Raw genomic sequence first — 10,133 nt, forward strand, 5'->3', positions numbered from 1 at the left:
AACTCAGGAGGACTAACAATAACAATCCCATCTTCTGAACTCCTTGTGGGTTTGGCTGAGACCTTTGCTGCGACTGCATCATTGCCCAACCTCTCCCTCTGCACAGTTACACTACCTTCCCTTTCCAAGGTTTAATCCTATGAGCACTTGAATAAAATTCCTGCATGGAATCTCAGAGTCTGAATCCCCAGGAACCAGATCTGCAATAGTAGCCATTAATCAATCAATCGATCAATCAATCAATCAAGTAAACAAACAAACAAACAAATGTTTAAGTGCTTTTTAAAAACATGTCAAAATCCCCAGTCTGCTGGAGAATAACCATATCAAAGTATCCACTATTTCAAAAACACTATATAAAAATGTTACAGACTTTTCCTCTATAGAAATATCTTAAAGAGTCCTCTCAACATTTTGTTATTTTTTGAAATCAGTTGTTCATATCTGTGTAAAATATAAAAGGAAGGGTGGGGAAGAAATGAAAATGTATTGAAATCTGTGCTAATTATACTGTAGGTGATATATCATCCCATGCAATCTTTGTAACGGTTACATGAAATAGATCTTGAACTCACCTATTTCTTTCTCCATTAGGTAGGTGTCACAAAGGTAGTTATATTGTGAAGGCAATGAAGCTTACATTTCAGACCTGTAACTGACATGGGCTCTTTCCAAGATTCGTTCAGTGTCCATAACACTATGTGATTGGTTGTATACATGAATTTTGTAAAGGACAGTGTTTAAAATTAGTTTTCTTAAAAAGGGACCCACAAATTATGTAAGTCTCAGGCCCCACAAAACATGAATCTGCCTCTGGTGCTATTTATTGCTTTGGGTTTTTTCATATTGGCACTATGCTCGGTGCAAATTGGGCACTGGCTTAAAATGAGAGCCAGCGTTAATTTTACTCCATTGATTTTTCCTGTGATTTGATCAAAGTTTTGGGTGACAGCTTAGTTTCTTTCACTGGGTTTGGATAGCTCTACCTCCAGGACTTTCATTATTTTTCAGGACAGAAATACTGGGGCTTTTTATTATCAAGATTTTTAGGTTTTCAGCCTCAGTTTTTTTAACCTCATAATCATGCTGGAGCACGTTGACAGAATGTGAAGAAAATTGGCCTGTACACCAAAGAAATGCTTCCAATAACTTTCCACTGACCTTCGGGGTATGAGAGAAAGACTTGAAAGTGATTCTCTGAGCATTGGTCTTGCCCCACGTAAGAAACCATAGCTTTCAGCCAAATCTCTCTTCCAGTGCTGTTTGCTCTTGGACGTTTTATATTCTGGCCCAACAACTCCCCCTGTCACTTATCACTAGGGCATGTCGTCATTTTCACTTAAAGGCACAGCATTGCTTATAACAGTAGGGATGAAAAGTGACTTGAAATCTCTGAATATAAAATAGATGGATTTGTGTATATGTTACCACAATTAATAATAATTCACATCATATTCTTTTAAAGCAGTTATACATTGGGGCCAGCTCCCTGCTACTGAGAAAGATATGACGATGGATTTAATGAGAATACTATGTGTTGTTGAATTTGTAAAATAAGATTTTAATTGTTTTCTGTTAAAATTAGTATTGAGCTGTGATTATCCAGGTTTTGATCACATGATATAATGTACCTGGTCTGGTCTGACAAAATTCTTGTTTTTATAAATGTTTATTTTTAAAGTATATGAATATGGCTTTGTGTAACTGGTTTAAAAGGTGTGTTTTTTTCTTTCTTTTTTGGGGGACATTTGGGAGAACACTATCTTCTGAGTCCTTTCATAGATACTGTTTATCTCCAGACCCCCTCCAGTTTTCATTAGTTGCTATGATCATCTCGCATTGGAGTTGGGCTTGTCTCTATCATTTGAATGTGCAGCTAATACTTTTAGAGATAATCTTAATACAGATTATGGGTTTCTGACTTGGCATGCATCAATCCTCGGTCCAAGAAGAGACATCTAGGTCTCAATAAAATCCCTCACATTGTATCCCAAACTACATATATCTGTGCATTTTTTCCTTAAATGTCTATGAAAGAGTTAATTTAAAAATATTTATGTTAATTCAATACTTAAGCAATATGGAGATAACTCATTAACCCTTTTTCTAGAGACCATAATGCTTTGGTGTTGGTGCCTAAATTCAGACATAGTTTATTAGCTCAGAGAGAAGTAATTTTATCTCTCAAGCATATTTTAGTTGAAATTTAAAAATTGATTATAATCGCTGTTTGCCCCAGAAATGGCTAGCCTCAAAGGTTGTGCCCCTGTGAGGTGGGTAGAAATATATTCTCCCAGTGGAGAACGCATTTCTCAACCCAAATGTATCCCTTTAATCCACTCTAAATCAGGGAGTCTTAGCTTTTTGTTTTTAAACTTTTGAAGGCATAATGTGTATAGAAAGATGAGTGTGGCAAAGGTTATCAAAACACACAACAAGAGTGAATCTTGCTGGAAAATACATTTTTTGTCTTGAGGCGACATAGGCTCTATTACGCTTACCCCAGAGGCAGACATTATTTTTGGACCGGGTCATTCTATGATCTTATCCCATACTTGAATCGCAATAAATTTTAATGACAAAAAATCCAAACACTTACCAAGACAAAACAAACTGCATGATGAAACAATGGAAATGGATATGATATGAGAAAGCAAAAATCCGACTCACTCCTCCTGGTCAAAGAGAGAAAAAAGTAGGTTCATTCAGTGAGATAAGCCTGTAGACTAAGACTAAATATTTGTAAGAGATCCATTCTCTCCAAGTTAATTTATAAATGTAACATAATCCTATTTAAAAATGCCAATAGGATGTTTTAGCTGAATAGATTCTGATTACTTTTAATTTAATATAAGTAAAATAACATGACACACATTTGTTTCCCCTGACATGGGAAGGCTTCAAACTTAGCCTTCCAGTTTTTGTTTTTTTTAATTACACCATCTTTATGCTTTACCGATTACTGTCTATGGGTTACGTCACTTCTATAAAGCTTTTGGTAATTTCTCCCAAATGGAAGTAACTGTTCTTCCATTCTTTGACCCCATGAGTAATTTATCTGTACCTTTCTTTCAACACGTATCACTTTTTACCAAGGTTATATTTCTGTGCATTTTACCCCTCTACTCGATTGCAAACTCTATCATGGCAGCGTTTATATCCCCAACATAGCATTCATGATCTTTTCCAAGTGCGCTGCCATCTTCTGAGAGTGTTGCCTTTTCTTTTAAAATGTCCTCTTGCAGTTTGCTTCCTAAGCTCTAGCTCTGCAACAGACCTCCTGTTAGAACTTGTGCTTTCATCATGAACGTCAACGTTTTCCAAAACTCAGTCCCCAAAGCATGGTTTTCAGTTGGTTTAAAGTGCCAAAAGGCAGAGGTGTGGTTTTCAGAGCATTTCCCCAGCTCCCTGGCCTTGCAAAACTCTGCAGCCTTCCCGTTATAGATCTGGCTGTGCCAAGCTGGCAGAGCGCCCTAACCCCCAGCTCCTCACCATCCAAATGATAGAAGTTTTCAGCAAGTCTCTCACTGCCATGAGGAAGCAGAGACTGTCATCTTGTTGTTTCTCCCAGATGAAGCCAGAAATATGTCTACAGTGGCATGTCCCAGGGTGTGCTCTGTGGATTGGTACGCTCCATTTGGGGAGGAACAACATGTGCTCTCGTGCCTCGGTGATGACTTCCTCCTCTTGTGATGTTCTCATTTCTTCAACCCTGTGCTTCTGCAGCCCTCCAATTTGGCTTGGCAATTATACACCATGGGTAGGTACACCTAGGAGCTGCTGAGAGAGAAAGAAAAATGCTGCTAAAAGCTGCCAATTTAGACAGGGAAGAAACTTTTGTCCACATTAGATAAAGTTCAGTTATTTGAAATTTAATGTAAAAAATATGCATTTTTTTTTCATAATTGAAATTGGAAGAGAAAAGTGTAATAGTAAATTAAGCGCTAATTAATTAATTTAATTACTTCACTCACTGATGTAAAGAATTTTTATTGAGCCAACTCCATGTATAGAGTGCAGGGAACTCATCTTCTATAGGAGAGGGACACTTTTCCCTTCTTGCCTTCTAGTTTCTTTGGCTGGTCTAATAATTAAATTGACATAGGACCGATTAATAGGAGAAAAACAAATTTAATTTTGTATGTGGTGGAGCCCATAAAAATATAAGGGTCAAAGAAGTGACCAAAGCAGGTAGATTTTATAACTTTTAGATAAACAAACAATAAATATGTGAAGAATTGACAAGACAAAGGGGTTTGGGCTAGGGGTAGTAAATTAGTGAAGAAGTAACAAGTTTTGTTTACACAGTCTTCTAAATTTCCTATCTCTACTGATAAGGATGCCTTGGACTTCCTGGTACAGGGAGGGTATCTTTCACGTGATGGATTCATTTCCTGCTTTCAGGGACACAAAGAAGGGTTAGAGTATCTTTCTTGCACTGGCTGTTTCTTAAATAACTTTAATTCAAAATAATCAGTATGCCAAAGTGGCATATTTTGGGGTGGCATATTCTGCTCCCCTTTACTTATCAGTTGCAATATCTTTGTAAGACAATCCCTGACCCAAAGTGCGTATCTGTATAATCCCTGGTGATTCATAGTAAATTATTATAGTGGGTTCTCTCAGTCCTATGTCAACATACAATCTAAAATCGATCTAGAGGTTTAAGTGAGAGTTTAACATTTTCTCTAGTATTGTAAGACTTTTCTTATGTTGTTCAGTTTAACATATTTGTAGTGTGTAGTTACACACTACATGCACATGTTATCAATAAGTATTAACGTAAGTCTACCATTCTGTGTAGTAGAAGAGAATAATTTTTACTGATGACTTAGACTAATGGTTTTCAAATTCTGGCACCTAAAACTCACCCCTACACACATGATAATCACATTAAATACCAATATTTATAAACTGATTGTGGGGACGAGAGCCAGACCTACTTATTTCTTTTCATCTTCCAATCTGTGCAATATAGTGCATCTGTTACCCAAATGAAACCCTAGGATTCTACACTGAACTACCCCAGTCCCCGAAAGGTTTCTAATCAGCTTTATAGCTGTGAATCTACAAGGCATAATGGCTTTCACATTCTACTAACTGAAGCATTACCCTAAGGTATATTCAAAAGAAAGAAGGGATAGTATCAATAATACTATTAATATTTACCAAAATTTATTGTTTGCTTTTGCCTGGAAACTAACACTGCCTTTAAGCATTTTATTGTAGCATTATCTTATTTAATTTTTGTAACAACCTTCATCTGATATGGGCACCATTTTTACCTCTATTTTATAGTTAAATAACCTGGGATTAATGATTTTGAGTAGCTGCCCCAAGGTCACACAGCTAGTTAAGTATCAAAGATAAAATTTGAATCTTGTCTGATTTTATCTAACTCTTAGCCAGTAATTTTAAATCATATGTTGTAACAATTTCTCCAGCAAGTCTCTTTTTAAGACTCCTCAATTTTCATAGTAGGATGTCAGCATTCCAAATTGGATATGGTTAAGTATAAAAATTCACTGTAATTCAGAGCCAAAAAGAACTCACGGTAATATCTTGCTGTGATAAGGAATATAAGTTTCATCGGTCACTAACCATTTCTAAGAAAAGCCAAAATAAGAGATTTGATATTTATGGAAGAGCACTTGAAGACTGTTCGGTCTATTCATTCTTTTAGATTTTCTACCATTTAACCATGCATCAAACAAGATTAGGAAAAATTTGAGGTTGTGATAAAACCAGGTTTTGTAGCTGAACACTTTAGGAAAAATGTATCAGTAATAAAAATCACATATACAGAGAGACAGTTGGATCAAGTTTTGCATTTGGTTTTGGTTTTGTTTAGTTTTGCTGTAAATACATTGAGTTTGAGGCTATGGTATAATGTACATGTGAAAATTTCTAATATTTCTTGGAGTTAAGTATTTGAAATTAGAGAAAGAAAGTCAGACCTATGAATAGGGATTTGGTAGTTAACAATGCAGGGGTGACGGTTAAAAGTATTAGGGCAGAATTTTCAGGACAAAAGAAAAAGAAAAAGAAAAAGAAAAAGAAAAAAGCTAAAAACTACATGCCTAAAACTCCTTTGCCTGAAATTTAAAAGGATGATATGACATATAGAGTTCTTTTCTGCTGCATTTTCTTTTAACAGGCAAGAGTATGAAATGTGACTGTTTTAGAAACAATTTAGTCATTGGATTCAGTTTTCTAGTAGCTAGACCGTACCTTAATGAGTGGGAATGGTATTTGTAGTGGTGAAAATGGCGGGAATAGAAGCAGCATCCTGACCTCTGAGTCATGTCCATGACGACATGCTCTTGGATTCAATAGTCTTTCTGACTTCCACTCCTCCAATCTATCAAATAATTTTGTAAGCCATGAATTCCCAGCACTTAATCCCATACTGCTTGAAACAGGTAGCGTAGTCCCTGTTTCTGCTCTAGACACTTACTGACACAATGACTAACAGGACCACATTTTGCAAATGGGAATCAGAAAGAACAAAGACTGATGACTATGTATTGATTTTCAAAGTTAAGAGTTACCGAAATGTTAATGATAATACAGCTTTGGTAGCATGGGGAGAATAAATATTATGATTGTGGTGATCACAAAGAGATGAACAATTACCAAGTGCCTGTTGTGTGACAAGCACTCTTCTAATCGTGTTATCTGTTTTAATTCAAGTAATTCACAATTACTCTTTGAGGTATTTGTATTACATCCCTGTTTTATGGATGCAAAAACCAAAGCATCAAGATTTTATATTCAATGACCAACATTACTCAACTATAAAGCGGTGAGGACTTAATTGGAAATAGAACAGTTTAGCACCAGAATTTGTGCTTTTACTTTTTTATTTTTTTAAGATTTTATTGGGGAATTGAGGGAGGGGAACAGACAAGTTGCTGTCCTTTTGTTCTTCAGTCTAGTTGTGGAGGATGTCGCTTCACTGTCCCATGTTGATACTATCATTGCACTAGTCCAGGGTGAGGCAATCGGTCACCGGCCATTGGACGGCCACTCACGGCGGCTCACGAAAGTGCATGCCTTCTGCCAGCCAGTCCCACTGCAGCCTACACCTTCGCAGGATACTCACGGCAGCCCAGCTCCAGGTGGAGCTGTTGTTCACCATCTTGAGCTGTTGTTCACCATCTTAGCTGTAGAGGGTGCAGCGTTACTGGCCTGCATGTGGAATCCGAACCAGGACCCTGCTGCTCAGAGCTGGTGTCCCAAGCCATCTCTTAACCAATGTGCCACTCTGCCGGCCCCAGAATTTGTGCTTTTAATCGTTATGCTATTCTGTTTCAAATTTTGAGAGTATAGAGTTTAAAGGAACGGAATAATTGATGAAAACACAAACAATGAGAATAGACACAAGAGTTTGTGCATTCGTATAATGGTAGTGCAAGAAAGCAAAAATGTAAGCGATACCTTAAAAGAGCAGTAGACAAATAACCTTTTTTTTTTCTAATGGTTGTTGTCAATTATTTGGCATAGGAGATATGTGTGCACGTTTCAAGGTAGAGTGGGACAAGGTGTTACGATATGAATAACCAAAGCAGGAGAAGAGAGGATAACATTGGGTACAGAAGAGAAACATGGGCAGTGTGTTGGAATCAAGACCCACTGTCATGGCAGAGAAGTGGTCACCCCTTTATGAGAGGATACAGATATGAAGACAGTAAGTAATCAGTGTGAGGACAAGCATATATCAAATCACTGAAGACAAAAGATAAACTAATTCACACGTGGTGGACCCAATCACTGTAGGTAAGGGACTACTGAGAACTTATTTTTTTCCATTCTAATGAAAAATTTTCTAAAATATACCAGCCACTTTTTTTAGCCTCAGTAGGCACAGCATAGTGACTAAAAGGGATCCTTTGATGAATGTTTGTAGATATATTATCATAATTTGTGGGAGGAGGAATCATGATTTTGAACTCAAAGCTTTTGTTACAGGCCTGCAGCCACAGGCTTTAAAACCATAAGAAATGGGATTTAAGGTGTACAGAAGTCAGAGCAGGCCATTGAAGTTTAGTTTTCAATTTATGTTCTTGCTTTTCCTATTGTCATTCTCCTTGGTGAGTTACATGGATAACAGGAACAACCACTTTGGAGAAAGTGTCTGCATAATGGACGTTTCTAATTAGTCAGAATTCTGTTGATGGTATTTTTTATAAGTCAAGCTGCAGACGTCTGAAATGATTTGCTCAGATCACTCAGCCAGACTGTCATCAGATATTAATGTGTAGCCCTAGGGCCATACTCATTTCTGATGCCTAATCAAGAGAGTATGGGTAGAAAGCAGAAAAATATATATACTCATATATCACTCTTCATTTTCTAGATTCCTTCATTGTGTGTTCAGTGTATGCACATATTTGCTCATTCAACACATTGAAACACCTACTATGTGCCAGGTCTGCTCTTAGCAGTTGGAAATCACTGGGTATTCTAAGTTTGAAGCCTGGGACTTGATGGCTTGCTTTAAAAAGTTACCAGCACTGATGTGGTGATGATGATAGTAGTTACACAAAAAGGCAATGATTATGCAGTACAAGAATTTTAGCCTTGGAGGAAGCCAACATGCTTCTACAGGACCTGTACAGTTGTCTCCTCATTTCAATTTCAATGTGTTAATCAGAAACTGAAACTGACATAGCAATGTCTGGCAGACAGGATTGCTTTGAAATTCGTATTTCATAAGAGCTTCAGTAACTGATTCAAATTGCCTGCAAACAGCGCCCTTTTGGGCATTTCAGTAAAACATGTCAAGACACAAAGACAGGTTACTTATTTGAAGGTCTGTTGAACCCAGAGCACCAACTTGAGGTAACAACTAAATCAAAGTGAATCCGTGATGGTTTACAGTGAGAATGTGCCCAAGGAAGGAGAAAAGCCCATGATACTCAAGAGCATTACAAAGCAGTATTTTATGCTGTGCACAGGCTTGTCTGCACGGCCTTCACATAAATTCGTATGGAGTAGCAAATTAGTGACAACCTAAATTTATTGATTTCTCTTACCAACCCAGGATATTTTCTTTTTCCTGTAGGTCCAGTTTTATTGAGATATAATTAACATATAACATTGCATAAGTTTAAGGTATATAACATAATATTTGATATATAATATATATGTATAATATTATAGTTAAATGATTACCACAATAAGTTTAGTTAACATCCATCACCTCATATAGCAACAGTTTTTTCCCTTGCAATGAGATCTACTCTCTTAGCAACTTGCAATTATATAAAACACTATTGTTAGCTATAGCCATCATGTTGTACATTATATCCCCAGAAATTATTTATCTTATAGCCAAAATATTTTCAAAGAATGTACCATTGCTTATATATCAATCATCAGATGATTTTTCTAGAATAGCATTTCTCAAAATGTAGCGTGAAGGTAACCAGTATTGGAAACATATAGATGTATGGGGGTAAAAAAAAGTGGCGATTCCTGAAGTGCACTCTAGATAGATTTAATCCAGGTGTCTGTGGTGGGGATTGAGAAATTGCATTTTAACCACAAACTTGGAGGAATCATCGTAATTTTTAACTGGGGGCTACAGGATATATAGTCTTCAGGAAGACATATGTTCTTATGCAAATTTTTGAGTATGTGAATATTTGTTTTTCTAGGAAGATTTATAGTTTTCTTTGAACTGCTCTGTGATGTCAAAATAATTACAATGAAACTTAAACCCTGGACCTTGAGCTCATAGTTCTCCTAACCGTCTACTTCTGCTTTTATTGCTGTTGTTGTTATTGTTGCTGTTGTTTACTCTAATTCATTTTGCAAATAACCTGATTTAATCAAGGGAACTGGGCAGGGTTTCCTTAAAAAGTGATATTAGACCAAAAGAAGCAATGATTGCAGTAAAATAAAAAATGGAAGGCCAAAGCAGGTGAAGTACCAAAAGGCAGAAGAACAGGGCTGTGAGTTGAGGCTGGAGATGCAGGCCTAACCACACTATTTGTGATTTCATAGGCATGTTAAGGTTTCCTCTGGGAAGCCATCAAAGTGTTTTTCACAGAGATATTGATTTCAGGGTTAAACTTGTTTAACTTTGAAGAAAAGAAAAACTGTTGTCACACTGTAACGTATTACAG

This window comes from Hipposideros armiger, unplaced genomic scaffold (genome assembly GCF_001890085.2).
Source record: "Hipposideros armiger isolate ML-2016 unplaced genomic scaffold, ASM189008v1 scaffold_455, whole genome shotgun sequence".
NCBI lineage: Eukaryota > Metazoa > Chordata > Mammalia > Chiroptera > Hipposideridae > Hipposideros > Hipposideros armiger.